The sequence below is a fragment of the Papio anubis genome, chromosome 2 (assembly GCF_008728515.1).
Source record: "Papio anubis isolate 15944 chromosome 2, Panubis1.0, whole genome shotgun sequence".
Taxonomy (NCBI): domain Eukaryota; kingdom Metazoa; phylum Chordata; class Mammalia; order Primates; family Cercopithecidae; genus Papio; species Papio anubis.
In genome coordinates this window covers 144,062,189-144,089,058 of record NC_044977.1, presented here as the reverse complement: position 1 = coordinate 144,089,058, position 26,870 = coordinate 144,062,189, and the positions used below count along the sequence as shown (strand labels likewise).

General features: G+C 35.5%; 1 long non-coding RNA gene across 2 annotated transcripts in view; it reads right to left on the bottom strand.

The window, feature by feature from the left end:
• Positions 1-3,918: 3,918 nt before the first annotated feature.
• Positions 3,919-26,870, bottom strand: part of LOC103882295 — a 114,849-nt gene continuing 91,897 nt past the window's right edge. Inside the window, exons 5-7 of one of the 2 annotated variants that reach the window (XR_001900041.3) lie at positions 17,943-18,070; positions 16,985-17,045; positions 3,919-7,673 (exon numbers count right to left, since the gene is read on the bottom strand). This is a non-coding gene — a long non-coding RNA (uncharacterized LOC103882295). Of the gene's footprint in view, positions 17,046-17,942; positions 18,071-26,870 lie in introns of both variants that reach the window. The other variant, XR_004182261.1, reaches the window with a different exon arrangement.

Here is a 26,870-nt window from a genome sequence, read left to right as displayed (position 1 = left end):
GGGACTCTTATTCTCTCCCCCTTTCCCCATCTCAGGGAGCTTCTCCTGGCTTTGCACTGGTCCCAGGTGGGCTGCTGTTTACTTTCACTCTTCTCTGTTCTCCATGTGTCTCCCCACTCACTTAAAGGATGCTGACATGATTTCTCAGATGATTCACTTGAAAAGTCAGTATTTACTCACCACTTCATTTCCTTACTGGGAGAGAAGCACACACTAGCTGCTTCTTGAACCCTCTTAACCAGAGGAATATTTTCTATACAAAACATTATTCACAAAAGTTCTTTAGCTTTATCAAATGCTGGTTTTGCTATTTTGAAGAAAATATTATTGATCTGTTCTAAGGCTTTCTGAAGAATAAAAATGATTTTTTGTTTGTTTGTTTTGACTTCTCAAGTGACTTCTTATCTTAGTCCACTTGTGCTGCTACACCAGAACACCTGAGGCTGAGTAACTTGAAAAGAACAGGAATATTTCTCACAGTTTTGAAGGTTGGGAAGTGCAAAATCAAGGCACCAACATTTGTTATCTTTTGAGCCTTCTTGTGCATCCTACTGCGGTGAATCTGGTAAGGCAAGAGAAGTCAAATGCTTAGTAAAGTCTCTTTTATAAGTCCTTCATCCTGTTCATGAAAGAGAAGCACTTCTGGCCTAATCTAAGCCCTTAAAACATCTACCTCTTTAGTATAATATCACATTGGAAACACCTGAATTTGGAAGGCACTACATTTAAACCACACACCTCTAAACATAGGTCAGATTTTCATTTTATTCTTTCTTAACACAGTTTCTAATTCTCTTTTTTGATTATCTTAGCCATCGACTGATTTCCACTTTCAGGCATTATATGCCTACTAAGCATTGCCTACTTTAGTTGAAAGCCTTCATAGAATTGTCAGTGAATATGTCCTTGGCTTTTACCCCTCCTAGGTTCATTTGCAGCTGTTCCAAAAATTCTGAATTTTTTAAATTTCAATATCATTATGTATTGTTGAAGAAACTGATGCATTCCCTGAAAACACATGTAGAATTTACAGTTTTTTTGTTTGTTTGTTTTTGTTTTACTTTAAATTCTGGGATACATATGCAGAATCTGCAGGTTTGTTACATAGTTATACATATGTCATGGTGGTTTGCTGCACCTATCAACCTGTCACCTAGGTTTTAAGCCCTGCATGTATTAGCTACTTGTCCTGATGCTCTCCCTCTCCTCAATGCCCCCCACTCCCCAACAGGCCCTGGTGTGTGTTGTTCCCCTCCCTTTGTCTGTGTGTTCTCATTGCTTAAATCCCACTTATGAGTGAGAACATGAAGTTTTGTTTTTTTATTCCTGCGTTAGTTTGCTGAGAATGATGGCTTCCAGCTTCATCTATATCCCTGCAAAAAAACATGATATCATTCCTTTTTGTGGCTGTGTAGTATTCCACGGTGTATATGTACTACATTTTTTTTTTTCAGTCTATCATTGATGGACATTTGGGTTGGTTTCATGTCTTTACTATTGTGAACAGTGTTGCAATAAACATACATGGGCATGCATCTTTATAATAGAATCATTTCTATTCCTTTTGGTATATACCCAGTAATGGGATTGCTGAGTCAAATGCTATTTCTGGTTCTAGATATTTATTTTATTAAATTAATCTTCAGTGAAAAGTATCAACTCTTTTAAAAATAAATGTAAGTATTTAAAGACAATACTACAATAAAATAATAATAATGATAATGCTTCAAATCCATCTTCTGTGGTTAAAATTTTTTTGTTGCCTCCAGAATGCATGTTGAAATTTAATCCTTAATGCAGCAGTGTTAGAAGGTATGGCATTTGGGAGGTAATTAAGGCATGAGGGCTCCACCTTCGTGAATGGGATTAGTCATAGTTCTAAGAAAGCGTGATAGAGTGAGTTCATCTCTTTTTGTACTTCAGCCTTTTGCCATGTGAGGGCACAGTGTTCCTCCCCTCCAGAGGGCAAAGTGTACAAAACACCATCATGGAAGCAGAAAGTAGCCTTCACCAGACACAAAATCTGCTAGTGCCTTAATCTTGGACTTCAGACCTGAAGAACTGTGGGAAAATAAATGTATGTTCTTCATGAATTATCCAACTGTGGTATTCTGTTACAGTGGCACAAACAGACTAAGACATTATCCTATGGGCTATATGGGTGTGTATTAATAATCCAACATCCTCAATATTTTTATCCATGAGAATGGTCATTTTGTAACATTTTCCACTAGCAATCAAGTCATTCTATGCTACGAAGCCCAGGATTTTATGGAATTTCCCACTGAAAATAATTGTTTCTGGGAATACCAGGGGAGAGGGTTCACATTCTACAGATCCATCCTGGTCATCGCTTGTCAAGTCAGCCAGTCAGCTCACTTTGGATCACTCCAGCAGTTATTATAAATAATCTTGTTTCTTTACAATAGCTTCTCCAGGTATAGGTATAAACAGAATATTTCTTAATTTTCCAAAACACAAGAATATACCATTTGCCTAAACCTCAGTGAAATCTTGGCATAACAAAAGGAAATTACAATGTGAAAAACAAAAACTTCAAATTAGGAACTGGGTTTCTTAGTCTGTTTGGGCTGCTATAACAAAAATACCATAAACTGGGTGCTTTGTAAACAGCAAACACTTATTTCTCGTAATTCTGGAAGCTGACAAGTTCTAATGAGGGCCCACTCATCACAGATCGTGCTGTCTGCTATGTCTTCACATGGTGAAAGAGGTAAACAAGCCTCCTCAGGCCTCGTTTATAAAGGCACTAATTCTATTCATGACTGCTCCATCCTTAGGACCTAATCACTTCCCAAAGATCCCACTTCCTAATACTGTGGCATTAGGGATCAGGTTTCAAAGCATGAATTGGTGTGGGGCAGTGGGAAGGCAAACACTCAGACCACAGCACTGAGCACAACTTTTAGAGACTAACACTAAAACCTTTCTCAAAAGATGCTATCTCCTTAATCTGTCATTTGTCAGCAGTCAAACTACGTCTCTCTAACCAAACTGTCTTTGCCCGTAGATAATCTCTCTCCAATTTTCTCTATCCCAGTGAGAATTCATCAGTTATAAAATAAATTCCGCTCTAACAGTAAACTCCCAAATAACTAATTAATTAATCAAGGTATAGTTCATTTCTCTCATGCAAAAACATTCAGGATGCAGCTTTTCAGAACTGGAATGGGGACTCAGAGGTCGTGTTTTGCTCCTCTGCTATTTTAAATATGCTCCCTTATGGTTCCAAGTTGGATATTTAAACTCCAGTGGCCACTTTCCTAGTCCACACAGAAGGATGGAGAAAAAGGCCTACTCATTCCTTTGGATGAAGATTTTCTTTGGTAGGGCTGTGCAACTTGCCTGCTTACACCTCATTGGTCAGAACTTATTTGAAATGACCCCTTTAACTGCAGGCCATGTGCCTTTCTACATAAATTTCAAGTTGTTTTACTGAAGAGAAGGAAGAAGAATGTTTAGTAGGCCATAAAAAGTATCTTTCAAAGGTAGGATAAAATCAAAATATGTTTCAAATTTGTCTCAAGCCTCTGGCCCACCTCTCCATTATTGTAATCTTATTATAGTCTGAGATACAATGATGACCCCAGGAAAGAAAGATTTCAACATTATTATACAGAAAATTATAGCTCCTCATAATCTCAAATCTTCCATTCATAGTGAGATTTTTTTGTTTCTTTTTTTCTTTTTTGAGATAGCATCTCACTCTGTCACTCAGGCTGTAGTGCAGTGGCACAAACACAGCTCACTGCAGCCTCAACCGCTCGGACTTAAGTGATCCTCCCACCTCACCTCCCAAGTAGCTGGGACCACAGGCATGCACCACCACATTTGGCTGATTTATGATGATGATTATTATTATTCACAGAGATGGGATTTTGCCATATTGTCCAAGCTGGTTACAAACTCCTGGGCTCAAACTCTTTTCCTGCCTCAGCCTCCTAAAATACTAGGATTATGAGCATGAACCACCATGCCTGGCCCATAGTAAGATTTTTATCTGTACATACAAAGAGGTTCATTGAGAGTTGAACCAAACAAAAGAATTGTCTGTCTCCAAAGACAAAATATTTTTTCTCTTTCAAATTTAATAGAGCAAATATGTTGACATCTATCAAAATAGTGTGTGTTTGTATATATATACATATGTATACAAATGAATGTGTTTATATAATATGAATATACATATATATCTATGTCTATATGAGACAATGAGGATATGCAAATATAATTGTTATGCTCCCTGACAGGTGAGATTATGTGTATGTTTTAAGAGTTTTATATTTGTAAAATTTCCTGTGATGAACTTTTATAAATTATAGTAAGAAAAATTATGCTTACAAATCTATATATTGATGTTTAATATATATGTGTTAATGGAATATTTCGGGTTCAGAAAAAGATATCCAGTCGACAAATGGGAACTGTAAATTGTAGGTTTCTGATGAGCAAACAATCATAACTGTAAGTAACAGCAGGGCGGGATTCCTAAATTTTATTTAAAAGTAAAGGATTTACCCTCATTAGTATGCTCGTTTAATAAACCTGCAGCTTAGAGACTTCTTAATTAAGTATGTCCTGGGTGTACTGGGCTCTGTAAGTTAACAAAATATGGAATTCTCCTTTTCTGTATTACATGTTGTTAATGCTAAGATATGTACATTGCAGTGTCTTTGCAAATTTATTTTCAATCTTTTTATAATTGTGTTTCTTTTTTTCTGTGAAAGCAATCTTGCTTTAGAAGATAAAGTAAGATAAATGTATATTTGTATGTTAATATAGATGTATACTTATGTGCATATATAGTACATATCATCCATACATAAAATATATAAACTTTTATATATACGTGTATGTGATTATATATTTATACACATGTATATGTGTTTGTGTGTGTATTCATATAATCTTTAACATTCGTGTGTTTTCCTTCCATGTTTTTCCAAAACCTCATTGAATCCTAATTAAATATGATAGGGATGCTGAAATGGCTGTTGACACGATCATGTCAGTCAGAATATTTAGTTAATGGCTGAGAATAGAACCTCGCAGAAGCCATGGTCTATGTGGTTGCTTGCCTCCACTCAAGTGTGACACTGCAAACATTAAACATTCAGTGTGTCATGGCCACTGAACAATCAGAATAGACATCTATTCAATCAGAGCAAACATCCAACCCTCTTGTATCCCCGCTAAATATCAAACCTTCTCCTAAAGTGTTTGGTTTACATGGTACAAGTCTGATAATATTTTTTTTTACAAAGTTTGGAGTGGTTTTTAACAGTGAAATATAAATTTTGAAGTATTTCTTATCCCATGAGTGACTGAGCCAATTGACAATGAATATCTAGTCTTTCTCTTTACATTCATTCACAGACTGTCCCTAGACATTAACATGAGCTATGTGAGGAATGGGGCAAAAGGAAGACCAGGAAATTCATAGACTTCCAAGCTTATGAAGCTAGTCACACAATAATCAGAAAGTTCTTTTGCTGTTTTGTTTATTTGTTTGTTTTTCCTCTTCCACAGATTTCTTGGCTGGGATTGAATAACCCGAGGAGTATGTTGCAGAATCATTTCTAGGGGCAAATGGAGGCCAAATTGGCAAACATCATGATGACCTATATGGTATTGCCTAACAGAATCTTGGTCATTTCTATTTTAAAAATTTCTTTTGTCTGTAATTTAATCTTTTTAGAACTGTAACCATAGGAGGAGTGAAATTAGTGCTAGGGGCTTGTGAATCAATATTAATAGGTATGTCAGCTATAGACTTTACTTTTTTCTTTCACTTAAAATTAGCATATGGTTATTATAAAATGTAACAAAAATCATCAGGATATAAATAATAATTTTAGTATGTTTATAGGTTTCTTTTAATTTCAAATGATCAGAAAGTTAGAGGCAAATTGTGCCATCCCAAGAATGGCTTCTTTGTTTAACAGGATTAAACAAAGAAGGAAATGGATTGGATCACATAATTTAAAAGTCTGCGGGAAAGACCTGGCTTCACACATAGCTTGATCTGGGGGCACAAAAAGAGTCACAAACAATGTTTCTTTTCACATTTCTACCCTGCTCTCTGGAGTATTGGCTCAATTATCAGCTAGCTTCTCTCCTTAAGATGGCAGTCATCTTTGGTTTAAATCCCCCTAGGGGCCTGGCACAGGCCTATAACCCCAAAGCTTTGGGAGGCCAAGGAGGGAGGATCACTTGAGGAAATGAGTTCAAGACCAGCCTGCCCAACATAGTGAGACCTCATCTCTACAAATTAAAAACTTACCCAGGTGTAGTGGTACTGCCTCTAGTCTTAGTCACTCAGGATGCTGAGCCAAGAGAATCGCTTGAGCCCAGGAGTTCAAGTTTGCAGTGAGCTATGATCACACCACTGTACTCCAGCCACTCTGGGCAACAGAGTGAGAATATGTCTCTAAAAAATAAATGAACAAATAAATCCTCCTAGAATTTGTCTCTTTCCATATTCCCATGAAAAGTTTCACCACATCTTTTTTGGAACTGACAGGACACCTGACTAATCAGGAAATACAATGCTCTAATTGGTCATGTTTGATTCCAACCCATCCCAAGAGTGGCTAAGGGTAGAGTTTATGTCCAGAGAGTATGATCATAGTATTACCATATACCAACTATAAGTCAATAATCAACAATGATACATTTTCTGAGTCACATAGACTAAGAAAATTTACTACTCACAGACCATTATAAAAAGACCTACAGAAGTGTCTAATTCTGCCCGAAGGAAAGTAAACTCAGGAGGAAGGATGGAATACAAGAAATAACAGCAAAAAATGGATGAGGTATTTCAGCAAGTTTAAGAAACTACTCGTGGTAGACAGAATCTTGGCCCCCCAAAAATGTGAAAGTCTTAATTCCCAGAACCTGTGACTATGCTACCTTACACTCAAAAGGAACTTTGCAGATGTGATTAAATTAAGGGTCTTAAAGATGGGATTGTCCTCAACTATTTGTGTGAGCTCAATGATATCCCAAGAACATTTATAAAAGAGACAGAAGAGGTCATGGAGGAGGGAAGGTGCTAGGCCATTGGCTTTGAAGATTGAAATAGGAACCATGAACCTAGGAAAGCAGGTAACCACTAGAATCCAGAAAAGGCAAGGAGATAATTGTCTCCTGAAGTCCCCAGAAGGAATATAGCCTGCCAACATCTTCATTTTAGATTTCTGAGTACCAGAACTGAAAGAGAACAAATTTGTATTGTTTTAAGACACTAAGTTTGTAGTAATTTATTACAGCAGCATTAGGAACCAACACATTGCTGATTGCAAAAACTAAGTTTGCTAGATTGGCAAACAAAAGATGGGATATCCAGCTAAATAATTTTGTTTATATGAAATTCAAGTTAAACTGGGTATTCTATATTTTGGATGGCAACACTGGTAAAACCCAATTTTTTTGTTTAATTTTGTTTTGTTATGATATTAAGAAAATAAGTAAATAACACACGCACACACAAAGTAACAAAAAATAGTACAAAAAATAGTATAAAAAATAGAAAAGGTATTTAATGGGTAGTTTAAATGATGACAGAAGTGTTGGTAGAATTCTTCCATGGCAAAAGTTACATTTTAAACGGGCTCAGGTGGCTTTGTGTAGAAAAGAGATATTCCTGCCTGGAAGAGAAAGGCAGAAAAGGATTATTGGAAATAATGCATAATCTAATGAATGAAGTGTGAGAATGATTTAGAGTTAACATAAGGCAAATTACCTACCCTCTCTTAGTCTTAGTTTTCTCATCTGTAAAATAGAGAGACAAATAGCACTTTCATTCCTCATTGGGGTGGTCTGGGGATTCATGCAATAATGTGTGTATAGTTTTTGAACTAGTATTAAGGAAATAATAATTAGTAAACAAATGTTTGGCTATTATTATCCTGACATCTACCAGTTGTCAGTGTCATCGTTATGTATATATATACACAAAGTACCTTCTTTATTTGGGACACTGATTATTCCAACTGTATTCTAACCAATTATGTTTAACTAATATGTATTTAGATGATATAGACAACTTTCCCTCAGTCTCACTGTTCTTCCCACATTTAAAAAAAAATTTCATTCTAAGATCATCTTGTATTTTAATAGTACTTTTCACACATCTAACATTAATTTCCATTCTTTCCTCCATTTCATCAATGAACATCTAAGTTACCTGTGACCAGGATGTACTACATTGCAGACAACTCTTTATCTTATTTTCAATTTTATTTAAGAGATGTGTTTCCTAGTTTATTGACTAATAAGAGTGAAGAGGCCTGGCCAAACTCAGTGGTAAGTGATAAGTGGCCATGTTTGATGAGAATGTGACCATAACTTACTTTATGATTGAAAATTAATTTTGCACATGTCTCATTCTATCCTTTTATTTCTCCTCTTTGGTGTTTCAACATGACACAACTATTTGAAAAGCAAAATAATTTTATGATTTTGCCAATATATTTCCAAAGGATGAGATTAATGATTTGATTCAAAACTGGAAAGATTAAGCTGAATAGGTGTTAGTATCATAAACTTAGCCTTCAGTTTTCATTTTTTTCTTATAAAATATTCAATTATAATTTTAAGGTGACACTTATAATTTCATTGTAAGTAATATAGTACTTAATATCATGTAATGCAATTTTTAATAATCTGGTAAACTACCTGAGCTTGCACATTTTTCTTGAAGATGCCACTGCTATTTTTTATAATCTTCCATATCCACTCACACACAGTTTTGCGGAAACAAGGCTGCTGAGCTAAATGTTCACAGAAACACAGCTCCTAAAGATTTATCAAGTTATTTTAACAGCACTTTTAACTAGCATAAAATGTATTTGCTGCTAGGAGATTCATTAACTGATATATCACTCTAATAACTAAAAGTATAAATACCTGGAATGTATTTTTAATTCAAAACTTATAGGGATTTTTTTATTTGAGAGTAATTTTAGAGTGAAAGGGGAATTGATAATTGGCCCAGTTCCCCCATTCTGCAGTTAAAGAAACTGAGTCTCAGGTACATGAAGAAATTTTTATCAATGAAAAATGTGACTTTGCTAAGTAATACTTAGGGAGATAGTATCATGATCTACATTATTTCTATATGGCTCGACTTTTCTGTTTTGTAGATGGTTAATTTTTTTCAACAAATTTTGATGTGCTAAAATATCCAGCAAAACATGAATACTATTTTGCTCTTCAATCTCTCTCACATATTATTCATATTACATTTCTGTGATTCCAGATGTAAAAACCAGGAGGTACACCGCAAGACATATACAATGGCATTCCAATTTTCTTAAATATCTGTGAACCTTTCCTCTTCTTAAAATATCTATGCAAGTTTCAATTGGAAAAGAAATAGCAATTCCATAGATTTTTATACACACTTTACAGCCAAAAGAATACTTCTATAGCCTTATCTGGCTTTAACTTTTTAAAACAAAATATCGAGACATTAGCAAACTCTGGAATCAGAAAGCTGTATTACAGTGAATTTGAGCCTGTGACTGTATTAAAGTGCATTAAAGTGAAGTAAGACTGTCTTATCAGTAATGATAATCTAGCATCTACAACCCCTAGGAAATACGTGTGTGTATATACAGTCAACAAATGTAAAATATATATGCACACAGCAAATGCATGTGCCTACACACTTTTTAAAAATGTAATGATCCTGCAGAGCCAAGCTGAAGAAGATAGACTTACCTCATACTAATCCATGTTTTCTAGCTTCATGGGGGTTTAGAAATTTTTCTATTGGGCTTTCTTATCCACTGCATTAAAAGAAAAAAATCAAGGACTCATTTGCTAAGCCACAAAGCCTGGCCCTCCTCAAGCCATTATAAGCTGTGGATATGCTGAATATGAAAGAAAGACATGAATGAAAATGTGAACACTTTCTGTGGGTTATAAAATTCTGAATACAATGTGGAGTCCTTTCTTGAAATGAATACTCTTGTGTGTGTAGGTATATAAGCTTTACACGCAAAAAATGTATAATAACATATATGTCTTAATGTGTGCATTTTAAAACAAATTTTTATAGTCTGACAGTAATTCTTTCTATCATAAACTGTTATTATATTTGAAATAATTATGTTCCTCAAGCACCTGGTTAATCTTTAGCTTAAATTCTGTATCAGCCAGGTGTCCTCTTAGGGATCACATAAAGATTGGACTTCGTTTAAGTGTGAAATAATCCTGTTGCTTCTATCTGAGAGTGAATGAGCCCAGGATTAGATCAGATAAAACACACTCAAGCTAAAGTGCACAAGGTGGATTATGCAAGAAAAGAGGATTTAGTGAAGAACGGATCCACAACTTTTTGTTAACATAGAGAATGGTGGCTTTTGTAAGAAACATTTGTGGAAATTCAACTGGAGCTTTAAAAGCTGTGTCTTTTGTTGTACATTTCTCTGCATACATTTGCTTTGTAGTTGGGAATGCTAACTTTGGAAGCCATGCTGGGCCAGGACTCATGCTCATTTTGCCTAATGAAAGGCTAAGGATGTACTTTTACTCATACATTCTTGTTTTGTCTTCTTTGAAGTTTATTAAGCTCTCCTGAAAGATGTGAAGTTCATTAGGTTGTTATTATCATGACCACAAATTAAATATCTGTTCCCTGGGGAGTGATAAGCTTCAAGAATAAGCTATACTTACTATAATATTTACTTAATTACTAACATACTGCTTCTTGTTCTTAATATAAAAACATAGCACACCTATAAAGGTCTATTCAGATATGTTCAGAATTTAATGATATACTTGTTTAATTATTAACATCCTATTGCACCTTCTCGAAGTTACAAGTTATATATACAGCAGATAGTTACAGAAGCAAGAGATGCTTTAAGCATTATGGTAAGGTTTTGCACTAGAACTTCTAAATATCATAACTCTGTGTTACTCTCTGAGGTAGAGTTTCTCCTGTATTAGGAATGTTCCCTCACCTTTGAACTGCCAGGCACAATGCTGTAATGACACTATCTGTTTGTATGTGACATCTTTAGTTCCAGCATTTCTATTTTAATATAGAAGTCATTCAAAGGGTAAGATAAATAGACTTTTATTGCATCTATTGTTTTTAGTTTGTGATAGAACCAATCAGTGGCAGCTCTAACTTAGAGATTAAATGATTACCATGTCCATTCCACTCATTTATTTCTACCTTACTAAAATTAATTTGTTAAGTATCTATGTATTCTGTGATCAACCAAATGATTATCTATTGGAAGCCAGTGAATACTTCTTATACCTGCTTTTAAAGTGAAGCACCATGTGTTAAAAGCTTAATGTGTGTTTTTTAATGTATGTTTCTTTTAATGTATATTTCTTTTAATGTGGACTTAAAAGTAATAATGAAGTAGATAAGATCAAAAACACAGGTAATTCTTGAGGCCTGGCTATAAAAATCATTATTTACAATAATCAATTTTTGATTGAAAGACTATTTTAATACAACTGAGTTCTCAAAAATAAGAACCATATCTTTTGCAGAATTTTATTTTGCTATAATTTATTCTTAATAATGAAGTATTAAGGCATAGCTACCATTCTATAGAAATATTGCGTATTTGTACACTAGAAGAGAACTAGTCCTACTTTCCCTATAATGGGATGTGATTCCAAATGAGAAAAAAAGTCTGTATACTTCCAAATATCTGTCCCACCAGACCACCAAATATAGGTAATTTTTATCAAGATAATATTTTATTATATATGTATTTGTGGGATTTAACTTAAAATGACCTAAATTTGAGTCATAAATTTAAAAATTAGCACATTAAGCTAGTAAAAGGTGAATGACCATTCAGCATTTATTGTTTATAAATGTAATGTTGTATAATGCAATGAATGAATATAAAAATGGCTCAACTACTGCAGGAAAACATGTGAGGAAATTTCTATCTGTGGGACTTCAATAAGAGATGGGTGTCTGACATCCTCATTTGGATAGTGAATGAGTTGGTAACTATTTTTGCAGATAAATGATGTCATGATTTTGCTTTAGCTCTGAGAAAATTTGAGCCAAATGCATGGTCCGATTGTCTTACTTCTACAGGAATGCTTAGCATGCATTTTTGCATGAAAATTCTCCTCATAGATTATTTTTTCTTAATCATATTTTCCCTTAAATCAGATTCATTTACTTATTTATATCATTATTTAGTATCAAAGATATTTTCATAGGTTTCTTTAAATCCTCTGTAGAATAGAACAGAAAACAGATATATAAACAATGCTATGGAGGATTAATAACTCTTGATTTATTTAATCTTAATTCTTACATTAAAGTTTTTATTATAGTTCACAAAGTGCAATTTGTATGCATACATTTTCTCACTTAGTTTTGAAATACATGGTAGTTTAGCCAGAGTTGAATAAGATTTTATATAGTTTTTATATATTGCTGTAAATATTTTATATATTTATGACTGTGATTCTCAAAGAATGATCAATTAATCAAGTAGTACACAGAGACTTTGTCAGTTTGGAAAGAAGAATTTATACTTTTTTTCATGCAAGTGTTAGAAATTTGGATTTTGAAAAACTAATTATTATTATTATAAAAATCTTGGGACTTGCTTATAATCTTTATTATAGGTTGGGTTACACGTCAAGAATGTTCTTAGCAGTTTATCTCAGCTGTATGACAGCTTACATTAGGTATTTTTTTATATCACTGTATATTATATTTTACATGCATTAAATCTGTATGTTTTATATAATTATTAGGTTGTTAGTTCCCTTTAAAAAAACTTTAATTTCTAATGACTCAAAAGTGGTCCATTGAAGAGCCAAAGTCTTGAAAATTAAGTGATTGTATTCAAAATAATGTCATAGTTTTAGATATTGAACAATTCTCCAATGAAACTATAAAATGTAAATTTATATGTGTTCGAATAAGAGATAACATCATCATGTCTTTGAAGAAAACTGGGACTGCAAATTGTGACATGTAATATCAGAAAACTTGGTTTTATTTGACCAACTAGGGGCCATCCTGATCTTCAGAATATTGTCTGTTATAAAGTATGATCTAATAGCAACACAAAGCTATGAAGACTTTAATGCCATTTTCAAAAATCACAATAACCTCACTTGTAAAATAATCAGATTTTTTTCAGAACAATCAGAAAATTATGATTTTCAGTATGACATTGATGAACTGTTCTGCTAAAATAGAAGATGACCAAAATTTACTATTTTCCGTAGAGCAAAACCATTTGCAAGTCACACATTGTCAGAAGCATATAAAACCATCTGCAAAGAGACAAATACTATGCTCAGAAGCTAACAAGGCAAGCTGTTGGCAAAACCCTTTTATCGAATGACTTTTTTTTCTTGGTTTTGTTTATCAATAGCACACAATAAGAAGAGAAATACATTGTGTGGGCAAGAAAAGAGATTTTTTACTTATATTTGGATGAAATCTCTAGTTAAAAAGTGAGAATCTACTCAATATATGTTCAAGAAATTATACACTCAATGAGTTACTATCATATTAATCTTTGAAGACCTAAATTACAGGAGAAGCATACTTATTTTATGAGCCATGTTGTAGATCGGAGAAAATGCTCCAGGCTCATTTCTGAGTGAACACAAGCAATGTGTGCATTGGGAAAGGTATTGCTGAATGAATTAAAATGGTACTGCCAATCCACACACTGCTTTGCCCACATACTGCTTTATTCACACAGACAGTTGGTGGTTAACATAATGCCTTCTGACTTTGATTTAGTGCTGAAGGAAATGGTGAAAATTGTGGTCGAATGATGCTAAACATTTGAGAAACTGTGTTAAATGTCAGGCTCTTATACTGGCTTACTAGAATTATTGTCAGAACCTTTCTAATTACTTTTTGAAACCATTCTTGTGTCACTCTGATCTAAGGGTTGGCAAACCTACTCTGTAAAGGATTCAATAGTAAACACTTTTAGCTTTACAGGGCATATGGTCTCTGTTGCAACTACTCAACTCTGTCTTTGTAGGAGGAAAGCAGCCATAAACAATATGTAAACAATAAGTGTGGCTGTACTTGGACAACAATTTATTTACACAAAAGCAAGCTGTGGGTTGGATTTGGCCTGTGAACTATAATTTGCTGACTCCTGCTGATCCATATCATACTTACTCCAGAGTGATTAATGTAGAGAGTATAGCACACCTTTACTTAAAAAACCTTCAAGGGTCCTTTATTTTGTCCATTATAAGGCCTAAATTCTTTTGTATGATATTCAGGATCCTTTTTTATTTGAATCATCTCTCCCTTTTCAATCTCATCTTTTCCTGTTCTTCCACATGCCTTTTATTGAATCAATCAAGCTGTTTGTAATATTTTCAATGTGCCATGTTCTTTAGGCCTCTGTGCCTTAAAAGACCTGCATACTCTGAGGCAGTCTTGACCATAAGACTTAACAGTTGCACTGTTATGATTTGTTCATGTCTGGCTCCTGAATTACAGTGTGAGCCCCTTAAGGGAATAAAGAACATTATATTTATTTTTGTATAGATAGTGCTTAGGATAGTGCTTGATCAATCCTAGATGCTCAAAAAATGGTTGTTGAGAAATAGTTGAGCAATTGAAGCTCATCCAACAATGAATGGATTAACTCTGAAAGTAGTAAATCATCTACTTAAGTAAAAATTGAGGCAGAAATCTGAAGACTAACCACATGGAAAAGAAGTGTTAGAGTACACATTAAACTTCAGTAAAGTTATTTACACTTTAAACTGAATTATTTTTAAAAGTCCAGTTGCATTAGAGTTGGTGGTTTCTTAATTCAAATCTAACTCTGATTACTTGACACATGTGCATTTTCTAAACTTTTTTTGCATTTTTAATTAAAATGCTAGTCATCATTTATATAGTGGGATTTATTAAAATGTTCTAATTGTATGTGTTTTTCTTCCATACACAATCATTCAAGAGGTAATTTTTGTAAAGTTCGAAACAGGAAAAAAAATGTGTCTGATTTCTGTTTCTAGTGAGGATAGGATAGCAGGAATTGGATTTACCATTTCACCCAAAATAACCAAAAACTGGACAATATATACATAAAAATGTTTTCAAAACATTGGATATTGGACAACAGGGAACAGTAACTTGTCTCTGAGAAATGAAAAACAAGTAAGTCGAGCATCACGACTTGCTATCTAGAAAATTCTTCCAGATTGCAGTGTGGAAAGGGGGAACACAGAGGGAGTTGGGACTCTCCTTGACTTCACAAGAGCTTGCTGGGAGTCCAGGAATTTCAAAGCTACCTTAGGTGAGAAGAGAGCTGTACATAGAGGGAGCTCCAGATATCTGCTGAGGCCCTTCCTGAGGATTTGACTGAATACTGATCAGTGCTTGTATGTAAAGAAATGACCTGAGGTGAGGGAAAGAATTACCCCAAAGAATTGGAGGAAACAATTCTCAGAGATAACAGAGAAATGGAAATGATGTCCATGCCTATCAGAATTATGGGTGGAAAACTCAAAATTCACAGGGAAATAGGCAGAGTATTGAGAAGAGTTTAGCTTCAATTGTGAGCCTAAACTTAGCCCTAAACTTAACACTGTTCTGGTGTTGCCCATTAAAGTTCAAAGAAAACCTGCAAGAATGAAACTAACTTGACCACTTCTCGGAATCAATCTTAACAAAAGGGTAATATTTACAATGTCTGGCAAATAATAAAAATTATCAGGTATGGAAGAAGCAGATATGACCCATACTCAGGAGAAAAATCAATAAATTAAAATTAATGCAGAATTGACACAGAGAGTAGAATTCGTAGATAAAAACATTAAATCAATTATTATAACTGAATTCTATATATTCAAATTAGTGGATTTAAATGGTTATGTGGAGAGATTGAAGAAATAAAAAATATCTCAATTGATCTCCTAGAGATAAAAACCATAATGTCAGAGATGAAATCTACATTGAATAGGATTAGACATTACAGAGGAAAATATTGAACTTGAAGACATAACCGCAAAAACGACTCAAAAATGAAGCACAAAAAGAAAAAAACAGAACAATAAAACATTTTAAAAAGTTGGTGAGAAGTAACTTCAAGAGTCCTAATATACATATAAATTAAGTGCTTGAAGGAAAGGAGAGGGAAAGAAAAGCAGAAAAAAATAGAGACATTAACGGCAGAAATTTTTCCAAATTTGATGAAAACTGTAAACACATAAGTCCAAAAAGACCAACGAACCTTAAATACAAGAAACAAGAAGAAAACTAAAAGAAACTACATTATAACCAAATTGCTTAAAACTAGCAATAACAAGAAAATTTTAAAAGCAGAGAGTAAAAAGACACATGATATACAAAGGAACAAAGACAGATATGACAGTAGATGCTTTTCCATTGTTTTCTGTCTTACATTGTTTTAACTTGCAACAATGTAAGGCAGAAAACAATGGAGAAACATCTTTAACCTGCTGAAAGGAAAAACACAAAGAAAACAAAATTGTGGACTTAGAATCTTTGCCTAAACTATCTTTCAAAAATAAAGTTGAGTTTAGTGGTATCTCAAAAAGTTAAACATATTTACCAAGACCCAGATATTCCACTGGTGGGTATACACCCCAAATAACTGGGAAATATTATAATTATAATATAATTGGAAACTGGGACTCAAACAGATACTTGTGCAGCAATGTTAATAGCGGCATTATTCAACACAGCCAAAATGTGAAAACAACCCAAGTCTCCTTGAACAAATTAATGGCTCAACAAAATGTGTAATATATATACAGTGGAATATTATTCAGTCATAAAAATGAGTAGAATTCTGGTACCTGCTATAACATGGATGAAACTTGAAAACATTATGATGAGTGAAATAAGTCAGACACAAAAGAACAAATATTATTTAGTTCGATTTATATGAAATATCTAGAATAGGAAAATTCATACAGTTAGAAGTAGATTGAAAATTACCAGAGGCTGAGAAGAAGAGCCTTGGAGAGTTACTGCTCACTGGGTAAAAGGTTTCCATTTGCTGTGATAAAAAAAAATTGGAAATAAATAGTGGTGATAGTTGTATAACATTGTTAATTCAATTAATTCAAATTTAACTTAAAAATAGCTAAGATAGGAAATTTTATCTTATATTTATTACCCTAATAAAAAATATTTTAAATATTTAAAATGTCATTGTTAAATGCCCAAAGTTGTTTAAAACACTGTTTGGCAAACATTATGTATCAAAAAATGAAACAAACTACACCAAGCTGAGATAAAGATTCTATAAGACATACTAAAGCTGAAAGAGACCCTCTCCAGAAAACCTGCACTACAAGAAATGTTAAAGGAAATATGTTAGGCAGAAGGAAAATCATACCAGATAGAAATATGAATCTGGCTGGGCATGGTAGCTCATCTTTGTAAATCCCAGCACTTTGAGAGGCTAAGGTGGGAGGATCGCTTGAGCCCAGAAGTTCAAGACCAGCCTTGGCAACATAGTGACACCCTGTCTCTACAAAAATATATAAATAAATAAATAAATAAGCCAGGCATAGTGGCACACTCCTGTAGTCCCAGATATTCCAGAGGCTGAGGTAGTGAGCTATGATTGCACCTCTGCACTTTAACCTGGGTATCAGAGAGTGACAGAGTGAGACTATGTCTCAAAACAAACAAATGAAAACAAACAAACAAAAAAACAGAAACTGAGAGTGCCAAAATGGTAACTACATGGGTAAATATAAATACTTTTTATCATTATTTAAATTATTTTAAAGATAACTTTAAGTGGCAAGTGGCTGGGCTCAGTGGCTTATGTCTGTAATCCCAACACTTTGGGAGCCCAAGGCTCGCAGATCACTTGAGCCCAGGAGTTGGAGACCAGCCAGGGCAACACAGTGAAATCTGTCTTTACAAAAACTACAAAAGTTACCTGGTTTGGTGACTTTTGCGTGTAATTCCAGCTACTTGAGAGGCTGAGGTAGGAGAATCCTGGGAGGTTAAGCTTCAGTGAGCTGCGATGGCATCACTGCACTCCATCCTGGGCAATAGAGCAAGGCCCTGTCTCCAAAAAAAAAAAAAAAAATTTAAATAATAACTTTAAGGAAAACATAATAAAGTATTTCCAGACTTATAACATATGTAGAAGCAGTACTTATTACAGTAGTGCAAAGTCCACAAGGGAAGAAATGGAGAAATACTGTTGCAAGGTTCTCATATAATACATAAAATGGTATTATATCACTTGAAAATGTACCATAATAATTTAAAGATGTATACTACAAACCCTAAAGTTACTACTAAATAACAAAGTTATAGCTAATGAACTAATGAAAGACATATATAGGAATCATAAAAATAATAAAAAGGAAGCTCCCTCAACAAAGGCAGAAAAATTAAAGAACACATAGCATGAAAAGAAAATAGTAATTTTATCAATAATCTCCACATTAAAGGGCAGAGATTGTCAGATTATGTTAAAAGAGCAAGATACAACTATGTATTGCCTATAAGAAAGTTACTCTAAACACTAAACACAAATAAATTATAAATTAAAAAGATGCTAAAAGATATACCCTGCTAAAAGTAATAAAAATAAAACTAGAGTAATTATATTAAGATCAAACAAGTACATTTTAGAGCAAATAATATTACCAGGGATAAAGAGAAACTTTCATACTGACAAAAGGATCAGTTCTTCACGAGGACGTAACAATCCAAAACGTTAATGTATCTAATAGTGGAGCTCCAGATACATGAAGTAAGTAGACAGAAAATTATGTAGGATATAGAAAACATGAAAAACACTATCGATCAGCTTAACTTAATTGACACTAATACAACACTCCACTCCTACCCCTAAAACACTAATATATCTTTTAAATACAAGTGAAACATTTCCCAAGGTAGATTTAAGTTGTACAAAGTATGCTCTCCTTCTGAATGGAACTAAATTATACATCAGTAATAGGAAGATATCTGGAAAAACTCCCAAACATGTAGAAACTAAAGAGCATACTTTAAAATAAATTACACAACCAAAAAATTAGAAAAATGTTGAACTGAATTAAAATGAAAACACAGTATATCAAAATATTGCAGTGAAGCTAAATGTAGATTTATAGTACTAAACACCTATTATCAAAAATAAGAAATCTCTCAAATCAATAACCTCGACTTCTACCTTGTAAAATAGAAAAAGATCAGATGAAACCAAAAAAAAAGCACAAGAAATGAAAAATATAGATCAAAGAGGAAATCAATGAAATTGATAACAATCAATGGAGATAATAAATAAAACAAAAAACTGCTTTTCTTAGATAATAAAATTTATCAATCCTCCAACTAGTCTGCATCCCCAAAAAGGAGAGAAGATGCAAATTAACAATATCAAGAATGAAAGTGGAGACCTTATCAAAGATTCTAAAGATATTAAAATGATAATAAGAGAATATTATGAACAACCTTAGCCAATAAGTTTGACAATTTAGATTAAATAAATGCCTTCCTTGAAAGAGAAGCTATAAAACTATCAAGGATCACTCAAAAAGTAAATAACCTGATAGCCTTATATCAGTTTTTAAAATTGTAGAAATTGATTACAGTTAAACCTGTTTACAAAGAAAACTCTAAGACCAGATGGATTCACTGGAAAGTTTTCCAAACATTTTAGGAAGAAATAACATCAATTATACACAACTCTTCTAGAAAATTGAAGAGGAGGGAACATTTCCCTACTCGTTTTATGAGACTGACATTTCTCTGGCACTAGAACTAGTAAAACATTTATACGAAAAAAAGTACTTACAATATCCTTTATTGATAGAGATTTTAAAAAATCTTAATACAAGGAAATGGAATTCAACAATGTATAAAAAGACTTACTATACCACACCAATTGGGATTTATTCAAGAAATGGTTGAAGATTCAAAATTCAATCAATATATTTCACTATATTAACAGACAAAACCATAAGAAAACTATATAATCATCTTAATAGGCACACAAAAAGTATTTGACATAATGCAACATTTATTCCATATTAAAAATAAAGACTTCCAGCAAAGCAGAAATTAAAGATGTAGTAGTTCATTTTGCATTGCTATAAAGGAATACCTGAGACTGGGCAATTTACAGAGAAAAGAGGTTTATTTGGCTCATGATTCTGCAGGTTGTACAAGCACGAAACCTGCATCTGCATGGTGTCTAATGAAGCCTCAGGAAGCTATTACTCATGGTGGGAGGCGAAGGGGAAGCAGGAATTTCACACAGCAAGAGAGGGGGCAAGAGAGAGAGATTGAGGTACCAGGCTCTTTTAAACAATTAGTTCTTCTGTGAAGTAAGAGAGAGAGAATTTACAAGCCATTCATGAGGAATCCACCCTCATGACTCAAACCCCTTCCACTAGCCCCCATCTCCAACATTGGGGATCACATTTCAGCCTGAGATTTGGAAGAGACAAACATCCAAACTATACCATTCTGTCCCTGGCCCCCCAAATCTCATGTTCTCACATTGCAAAATGTAATTATTCCTTCCCCATAGTTCCCAAAAGTCTCAACTCATTCTGGTATCAACTCAGAAGCCCAAAGTCCAAAGCCTCATTTGAGACTCAAGGAACTATGAGTCCTCAACTATGAACATGTAAAATCAAACTTAAGTTATTTACTTCTGAGATACAATGGTAGTACAGGCATTGGGTAAGCATTCCCATTCCAAAAGGAAGAAATCAGCCAAAAGAGAGGGGAAATAAGCCCCACACAAGTCCAAAACCCAGCAGGGAAGACGTTAAACCTTAAAGCTTTGGCATAATCCTTATCTCCATGCTCTGCATCCTGGGCACACTGGTGCCAGGGCTGGGCTCCCAAGACTTTGAGCACCTTCACTTCCATTTCTTTTCTGGGTGCAACCCATGTGGCTGCTCTCAAGGATTGGAATCACATTGTTTCCAGGCTAAGGGTGCAAGTTGCAGGTGTCTCTACCATTCTAGGGTCTGGAAGGCGACAGCCCCATTCCCATAGCTCCACTAGGCAGTGCCCTACTGAGGTCTCTGTGAGAAGGCTCCAGCCTCACATTTCCCCTCAGCACTGTTCTAGTAGAAGCTCTTTGTTAGGTCTCCGCTCCTATGGCAAGCTTCTCCTTAGGCACTTAGGCTTTCCCAAACATCTTCTGAAATCGATGTGGAAGCTGTCAAGCCTCCTTTACTCTTGCATTCTGTGCACCTGCAGGCTTAATACTACATGGAAGCCACCAAGGCTTATGGTGGCTTGAGCTCTCCAAAGTGGCAGTACAAGCTATACTTTGGGCCCTTTGAGTCACAGCTGGAGCTGGGGCAGTCCAGACGCAGGGAGCAGATTCTTGAAGTAGCACAGGCCAGTGGCATCCTAGGGCCGGCCTATTCTTTCTTCCTAAGTCTCTGGGCCCATGATGGCAGGGATTGTCCCAGAGGCTTCTGAAATGTCTTTGAAGACTTTTCTCCTTTGTCTTGGATATTAGCACCTGGCTTTCTTTCAGTCATGCAAGTTTCTCTGGAAGGTCTTAGTTCCGCAGCCCATTTGTATTCTTCTGCTGATGATGCCTTTGTCCTTCTCTGCACACAGGATGGCTGCAATTGTTTTAAATTGCTATGCACTGCTTCTCTTTTAATTATATGTTCCAACTTAAGTCATTCCTTTGGTCCCATATCTGTTGAGGGCTGTTAGAGGCAACCATGTTATCTCTTAAACACTTTGTTGCTTAGAAATTTCTTCCACCAGATACTCTAGGTCATCAATCTTAAGTTCAACTTTCCGCAAATCTCTAGGGCATGAATACAATGTAGCCAAGGTTTTTGCTAAGGCATAACAAGGTGACCTTTACTTCATTTTCCCATAACTTCCTCATTTCCGTCTGAGACTACATAAGCCTAGCCTTCATTGTCCATATTTCTATCAGCATTTTGGACATAACCATTTAACCAGCCTCTAAGAAGTTCCAAACTTTCTCTCATCTTCCTATTTTCTTCTGACCCATTCAAACTCTTCCAACCTCTGCCTGCTACCTAGTTCTGAAGATGCTTCCATATTTTCAAGTATCTTTATAGCCATACCAAACTCCTGGTACCAATTTTCTATATTAATCCAATTTCCATTGCTATAAAGGAATATCTGAGACTGAGTAACTTATATAGTAAAGTGGGTTTTTTTTGTTTGTCTGTTTGTTTGTTTGTTTGTTTTTTGGCTCATGGTTCTGCAGGCTGTACAAGCATGAAACCAGCATCTTCTCAGTGTCTGGCGAGGCCTCAGGAAGCTATCATTCATGGTGGAAAGTGAAGAGAGAGCAGGAGTATCACACAGAAAGAGAGAGGGCATGAGAGAGAAAAGGAGGTGCCAGCCTCTTTTCAACAACTAGTTCTTGTGTGAACTAATAGAGTGATTATTCACCCATCACCCAGGGGATGGCACCAAGTCATCTATGTGGAATCTGTCCCCATGGCCCAAACCATTTCCAGTAGGCCTCACCTCCAACATTGGGGATCACATTTCAACATGAGATTTTGAGAGGACAAACATCCAAACTACTTCAGAAGAAAATTCCTCAACCTGATAAAGAAAATCTACACAAAAACCTACATTTAACATTATACTTAATGGTGAAAGGTCAAATGCTTTTTGCCTAAAATAAAGAACAAGTCAAGCATGTCCACTTTTACCAATTTTCTTTACAATTGTACTTGACCCATGGCAATAAGTCAAGAAAAAAAATAAAAAGTACCCAGGTTGGAATAGAAAGAACAAAACTGTCATTATTCATATATTGTATGATCATCTGTGTAGAAACTCTAATCGAATCTATAATAAAAGTTACTGGAAGTAATAAATTAGTATAGCAAGGTTAAAAGATACAAGACAGATATAAAAATTAATTTAACTTCCGCATACTACCAACAAAAGTTGAGATAGAAAGAATATGTCATTTACAATAGCATCAAAAAGTACTCAGGAATATGGCCAGGCGCAGGGCTCACGCCTGTAATCTCAGCACTTTAGGAGGCCGAAGTGGGTGGATCATCGGGTCAGGAGATCAAGACCATCCTGGCTGACACGGTGAAACCCCGTCTCTACTAAAAATACAAATAATTAGCCATGCGTAGTGGTGGGCGCCTGTAGTCCCAGCTACTTGGGAAGCTGAGGCAGGAGAATGGCGTGAACCCAGGAGGTGGCACTTGCAGTGAGCCGAGATCGCCCCACTGCACTCCACCCTGGGGGACAGAGTGAGACTCCATCTCAAACAAACAAACAAACAAAATACTCAGGAATAAATCTAACAAAAACCTCAACAAACCTATGTTTACTGAAAGCCACAAATTATTGCTAATTGTAATTAAAGATAGCTTAAATAAATGAAAAGTTATGTTTATGAAGCAGAATACTCAGTAGTTAACAAGTTACTCTTTTCCATATCTAGATTTAATACAATATCAATGAAAAATCCCAGCATGAATATCTTGAAGAACTTGACAAGCTGATACTAAAATTCATATATAAGTGGAAAAAAATTAGAATAGGCAAAGCAACTGTTTAAAAAAAAGTAAAGTTGAAGTACTAACACTACCTGATTTTGAGGCTTGTTATAAAGCTACAGAAATTAAGCTTTTATGTCAACATTAAAGTAGACGAATATATAAATGGAACAAAAGAGAGAGTCCAAAATATCCCCATGCATGCATGGTCAATTGGTGGTGCAAAAGCAATTCAGTAGAGAAAGGATTAACTTTTAACTAAGCTGAAACAATCAAATTTCCATAAATAAAAATAGAACTCAAATTCATTTTATATAATATGGAAAGTTTAACTCAAAATTACTAACAGACCTGACCTAAATGTATAATCTAAAATTGTAAAACATCTAGGAGAAGAAAACAGAGTACAAGTTGAGTATCTCTTATCTGAAATACTTGGGACCAAAGGTGTTTTGCATTTAAAGTGTTTTCAGATTTTGGATATTTGCATATGCATAATAAGGTGCCTTAGATGAGACCCAAGTCTAAATGTGAAATACATTTATTTTTATTATTTACTTATTTATTTTTCTTAGAGATAGAGCTTTACTCTGTTACCTAGGCTGGAGTTCAATGGTGCAACCTCAGCCTCCTGAGTATCCAGGATTACAGGCATCTGCTATCATGCCTAGAAAATTTATTATTATTATTATTATTATTATTAATTGTAGAGACAGAGTCTCATGTTGACCAGGCTGGTCTCAAACTCCTGTCCTCAAGCAACCTTTTCCTCTTGGCCTCTCAAAATGCTGGCGTTAGAGGCATGAGCCACTGCACCTGACAAAACACATTTGTTTCATATACATCTTATACACATAGCTAGAGTGTAATTTTATACAATATTTTAAATAATTTTTTTGCATAAAACAAAGTTTATGTGCATGAGGTCATGTATGGAATTTTCCACTTGTGTCACTATGTTAGCACCTCAATAAAATAACATTACATGTACATTCACCAGCATGTTTAAAATTAAAGGTATAATCACACCATGTATTGGTGTAGGTGTGGAGAAACTGGAACTCTCATTCACTGCTAACAGGCATATAAAATGACACAACCACTATGTGCCAACCACATCTTGGAAATTTCTTAAAAGCTTAAACATACATCTGCTATACGACCCAACCATTCCATTCACATGTATTTACCTCCTACCCAATGAAAACATGTGTGAATACAAAGACTTGTACATGAATATTCGTATCAGCTTTTCCTGGAGTAACCACACACTGGGAAAAAAGGAGTGTCCACCAACAGGTAAAAGAGCTTGGCAGGTGACAATGTGGTGTGAGGCTATTTGGAAGGCTGAGGTGGGAAAATCACTGGAGCATAGGAGTTTGAGGCAATAACGAGCTATGATCACACCACTGCACTCCAGCTTGCGTGACAGAGAGGAATTTTGTCTCTAAAAGGAAAACAACAACAATAACAACAAAAATACAGGTGAAAGGATAAACAAGTTGGGGCTTATCCATGCAGTGAAATATTTTATAGTAATAAAAAGGAATGAACTGTTGATATCATCAACATGGATGAGTTTCAAAATAATTAAAAACAGGAAATACTGTTCGGTTCCTGTGGAATCCTGATAAGCAAGCAACAGTGAGGAAAGGGTCCCAGGTGGAGGAGGGTCCCAGGTTGGGGAGGGCCCCAAGTGGGGAAGAACAATGAACAGTTGTTCTGAGAAATGGCTAATCACAAACAACTGGCACAACCACTTTGCTCTGCACATAGTCCCAGCAGCATAAACTTGTTCTACATTAACCTCCTCCAGCACAACCCTATAAAACTTTCCTCCAGCCCCCACCTCTTGGCAGACGGGTCCTTCTCTGCTATGCTGTCTATCGCACTCTGTGTATTAGTCTGTTCTCACATTGCTATAAAGAAATAACTGAGACTGGGTAACGCATAAAGGAAAGAGGTTTAATTGACTCACAGTTCCACATGGCTGGGGAAGCATCAGGAAACTTACAATCATGGCAGAAGATGAAGGGGAAGCAAACACCTTCTTCACATGGTGGCAGGGGAGAGAAGAGTGAGCAGGGGAAATGCCAGATGCTTATGAAACCATCAGATCTTGTGAGAACTCACTCACTATCACAAGAACAGCATGGGCAAACTACCCCCATGATTCAGTCAGAGGGTTTAGGTGTCTTCCTCAACACCTGGAGATTATAATTCAAGATGAGATTTACGTGAGGACACAAAGCCTAACCATATCACCCTTGCAACATATTTTCATACTTTCTCTAATAAATCTGTCTTTCTTTACCTAAAACTGACCTAGTGAATTTTTTACCACTGATGAGACCAGGCCCAGCTAGTAGCATTGGTAACATTTTGGTGGCCTGCTAGGGGACCTCTTGCCCACTTTGGTCTCCTCCAACTCCAACCTGTAAGTGGACAGCATCCGAACCTGAAGACAAATAAAGGTACAGGCCACTCCTTGGTGGACCAGAAGGCTCCGGTGGAAAGATGTCTGACGACCACTGCCGCATTGAGTGAGAGTTCAGAATTTGCTTTCATTTTTAGTTTTCCAGTAGACAAACTCTAGTACCCCTTTAGCAATTGTTGGCAACTGGCCAGGGCCACTTGCTAGTGTAGCTTGAAGGCCAGGGGGTGAAAAAGTTTGGCTGCCTTGCCTGGAAGGGAGAAAGGCTCTCTCCTATTCTTTCTAGTCAAAAGTCCCCAGTCCCTAGGTGTAGTGCAATTGGCAGTGAAAGCTTAATCAGGGCAAACCTACACACGTTTTGGAGGACTCAGAACCCCCTTTTCTCACTCTAACTCTCCCATAAAGACAGCCAGCCATCCTGCTCTGGGTGTCTTAAGCCAGGTGATCCCAAACAGCATGAGGATGATGAGTCTTCCCTCAGACTTTTCCCCTCATACCTGGATTGAGCACCCAGCATACTTTGTACCTGAACTGACCAGGGGTCTCTCAACCTCTGCTCATCTAGAGTAAGGTACTTTCCAACAGGTGAGATGTCTCTTTGGAAAGTGCATCTCAAAGTTGCTCAGTGGACTTTTCCTTCAGTTAGAAGCCTTGAGAAAAATTGATAGGGCTAAGGAGAAAGAAAAACAAAAGGGCCAGAGGCAGGCTCAATTGCTGGCTGCTTCACAAATGTCCAGTTTGCTCCAGCTTTCCCTAAAGGCACTCATCCAGGTAACTGCCACAGGTTCAGAAAGACACTGGAAGGCAAACTGTACCAATGGGACAAATGGGAAAAAGCCCCACACAGCTAGCCTTATCTGCCACAAGCTCAGCCACTGGAAACGGAACTGCCCTGAGAACCAAAGGCTCCCTGAGACAGAATCCC